This window comes from Notothenia rossii (assembly GCF_949606895.1).
Source record: "Notothenia rossii genome assembly, chromosome: 1".
NCBI lineage: Eukaryota > Metazoa > Chordata > Actinopteri > Perciformes > Nototheniidae > Notothenia > Notothenia rossii.
Window position 1 is genome coordinate 38,173,136 of NC_136912.1, and position 3,876 is coordinate 38,177,011.

Consider the following 3,876-nt stretch of genomic DNA (forward strand, 5'->3'; position numbering starts at 1 on the left):
TAGGCAGAAGGTCCATGATCGATTTGGTTATCGTATCATCGGACCTGAGGCCGTATGTTTTGGACACTCGGGTAATTTCTACCATTTTCTTAAATTCATGGTAGTTTCAGTAATCCCATGGTAATTGAGGACATAAGTTATCTAAATGACTAATGTCATCTTTATGGCTTTCAGAAAGGACAGGAGACCGACAGGTGACTATCAAAGGACTAGCAGCAGCAGCAGCAGCATGATGATGATGATGATGTTAAATGTGTTGTTTTAGGAACATCCATTGTAAATACATGGAATTCAATAAACATTGAATAGCATATCATGCAGTTTGTCTGTGCCTTTTCCTCCGTGTTGTCCTGGTTTGCTGTGCTGCCTCCTAGTCGCCACCATGGTTTGCTGTGCTGCCTGGGGATGCTCAAATCGCTCCGAGAAAGGAGTACGAATGTACGGCTTCCCCACTGACACAGAGCGGAGGAAAAAATGGCTGGCTCAAGTTAGCAGGAGCAATTTCATGATCAACAGCAAAAAAATATGTGAGGATATTATATACAAACACTGCATTTGCACTTTTCACAAAACGAAAACCACACCATTGGGAAAGCTTAATGTTTTGTTTAATACAAAAAAACAGGGAAAGGCTTGAAATACACAGAGAGTTGAGACTCAGGGTGCAGGGTGAGGGTCTCAGTACAGGTATTCAGGCTCCATTGAATCCCCCTCTGGTTCTTGTGCTGAAAGAGGGAGTAACAGACAGGAGACAGGGTTATACACACCTATATAGCACACCTATTGGATGGGAAATTGCCTTGGGGAGATAAGGTGTGGTCTTTGTTCCCAACTGAAGTTATGGAACTTTATTATCTGTGAGTTTAACAAAGTATGACAAATGGCATCAGTAACAGATGTGATATTAATTTCTATAAAGTTGTCTCACATTCTGGGTCATATTTTATATACAGTATGTAATGAGTATAACATGTCCAGTAAGTATAAAGTGTTTCCTAATACCGTGTATTCAACCACTATGGAATATGTATGTGGGCAGACAAAACTGAGTTGTTCTGTGTGTGAAGTAACCTCAAGTCACTCCGCAGGCACATTTTGATGCAGACTAGTTTGTCAAGAGAAAAAAGGGCAAGACTAGGCTGAGAGCAGAGGCTATACCCACCATCTTCGTGCATCGCCCTGTGGTCAAAAAGAGAATGGCCCCTGCACCACGATTCACCCCGGGACCTGTATCTACAAAGCCCATAGCTCATGATCACAGCTATAGTGTGAAAGGTGACACAGGTATAATAAGTATGAACTCTTAGTTACAAAAGTCATATTTCTTATTTTTAAGTGGTATAATATTTTAAATGTTCGAAAATCTACAGTGCCATGTCTTCTACTTACATTAGTCTCAAAGATTGAGGGAAGAAGGGATGAGTAGACTGAGAGAAAGGAAAGTGAGGGTGAAGAAAGAGAGGACATGGCTAGTGAGGAGAGACAGGGAGGGTGGACACCACCCACTCAGCCAGCAGCCAGTCAGCATACAAGGGAACCAGCAGCCAGTCAGCATACGAGGGAACCAGCAGCCAGTCAGCATACGAGGGAACCAGCAGCCAGTCAGCATACGAGGGAACCAGCAGCCAGTCAGCATACGAGGGAACCAGCAGCCAGTCAGCATACGAGGGAACCAGCAGCCAGTCAAACAGATCTATTACAAAAATTAAAGAGAAAATTAAAGAGCCAAGAAGGAATCACCAAAAAAGCAAAGTCTGCACTAAGAAAAATCAGGAAGGAAAATGCAGCTCTCAAGAAAACAATGAAAATTAGGGACAACAAACATAAGAAAACGTTTTCAAAAGACCAACTTAAGGCATTAGGCAGACTCACCACAAACGGGATGAAATGGAGCAATGAGACAATTAAGAAGGCTTTAAAAATTTGCTTTGCGTGCGGACCAACGGGTTACAAAACTCTGCAGGAATTGCAGATTCCCCTTCCAGGAATAACGACACTGCAAAGAAGGATGCAATGTGTTAAGTTTGAGCCTGGTGTGTAACAGCTAACATCAATGCCCCTCCACCCTTAAAATCACTGCCCCTCCACCTGCCAACATCACTGCCCTCCACCTGCCAGCACCCAGCCAGAGGAGCGCAAACAACAAAAACAAGCAAGGTGTCCCGTCATGTACCTGGAAGTTTGGGTTGGCAAAATGGAGTAAGAGAGGGACTTGAAAAACCTTGGTGGCTCTCTACTCATGTTGTTACAGTTGTCTTGGTTACAGCTCTCAAGTTTTTTTTTGTTGCCATTTCCACATCTTTAGAAAATATGAAATAAATGAAGTGAAATCAGCCTCTTCTCTGGAGAACAAACTTTGATTTCTCTGTCTTGTGAGTTTGCAGTCTTGCAGTTTTGCTCCTCCACCTGTAACATCACTGCCCCTCCACCTGCCATACAGTAGGTTACTAACAAGATTACTTATATAATACAGTGATAGAATACATGTTTAGTATGCTTACTTATATAAAACAGTAGTATTAAACTTACCTTGTGTTTTCACTCTCACTTAAGTCCCTCTCCCTTTGCCATCAATCCAAAATCAGCTGAGCTGCAACATTATACAGACAGGTAATAATCAACATAATCACAAGGACACAATATGGCTCTGCTAAAAACACTTACTCTTACACGCACCAAAGTTATATTTATCTAATATTTAACTCCCTCCACCCCCGCATACAATCCCTTTTAGAAGTCCCTCTTCTCTAATTCAACAACGTTGGACGAAATGACATTAAGAGAACGGAATTTACAATTAAAAGGCTGTTCAACGTGTGTTGCTAACTTGATCCGGAATCCTAGCTTTATCTGTTATCTGTAAACGTTCCCTAAATCTACTAATTTAGGGATAATCCACTGACATCCTTTAATACACATGTTAATTTGAATCAGATGTACTGATAATATCCGCAATATACATCTTTAAACTTCTTCTTACCTTTAAAGGTCCGTCACGAACGGTCTATTATGCTGCAACTCTACAGCTCTGCTAGCCTTGGCGCTAACTTCCGGGGAACGATTAAGAGGCTCCACGATCCGCCATTGCTGTAAAAAAGTGGTCCATTGGAGTGAACGGAGATGACGTAACTCTCAGTCTATACGGCGCTGATGCTGGCTATTGTGTTTTGCAACATGTTCTCTATCTATGGCACGTCTCTACTGGGAGTTGTAGTTTTAAAAGACGTTTTCATATTTCCCATAATAAGAAGTTGCCAGTATTAAACTGTGTACATCCCTGGAGGTTTAGGGGATGGGAAACACTCACATTTAAAACATATAATTAATAAATGGGTGAAAATTGATTGTGCCCATAATGGGCAGCATTAATATATATATACCCACATGACAGCTAAGGTCAGAAGAGCTTTATTTAACAGCTGGTCTTATGTCTGTGACCCCTCCTGTTGTTAATTGATAAGCCTGAAACATGCACTTGTCAAGGTTCAGAGGCACATTTTGCAAATATGGCAGTAGCCATCGATCATCTTAAGATAAGATATATTTTATTGATCCCAAGTTGGAAACATTTGCGTTACATCAGCATGTGTAACAGTTGTAACTATGCAGTGGTGTTTATTTGTAAATCATTTAGTATAATCACACAAATTCTGTGTTTCATATTTAATAGTTCTGTGTTCTTTATTTATTGATTGTTCAATACCTGACAAGGCCGGAGATGAAAGACTTGGGTCGCAGGTTCCTCAACAGTGCATCACAAGACATCTATCAATATGTGTGTATACCTCCACCATTAAACTGTCATATTCTGCACATTTCTTATACTATCTACATGCATCTTATATAAGAGTATAATACATATGTATAATATCAGTT

General features: G+C 40.8%; 1 long non-coding RNA gene across 2 annotated transcripts; it reads right to left on the reverse strand.

Annotated features, from left to right (window-relative positions):
- Positions 1-591: 591 nt before the first annotated feature.
- LOC307028160 lies at positions 592-3,142 on the reverse strand. 2 transcript variants are annotated; one of them, XR_013804855.1, is made up of 3 exons: positions 2,981-3,117; positions 1,873-2,590; positions 592-1,693 (listed from the first exon to the last, which is right to left on the reverse strand). It is a non-coding gene; the product is annotated as an uncharacterized lncRNA (long non-coding RNA). The 2 variants fall into 2 exon arrangements; XR_013804854.1 differs by having other exon boundaries at positions 592-2,590; positions 2,981-3,142.
- Positions 3,143-3,876: the final 734 nt, after the last annotated feature.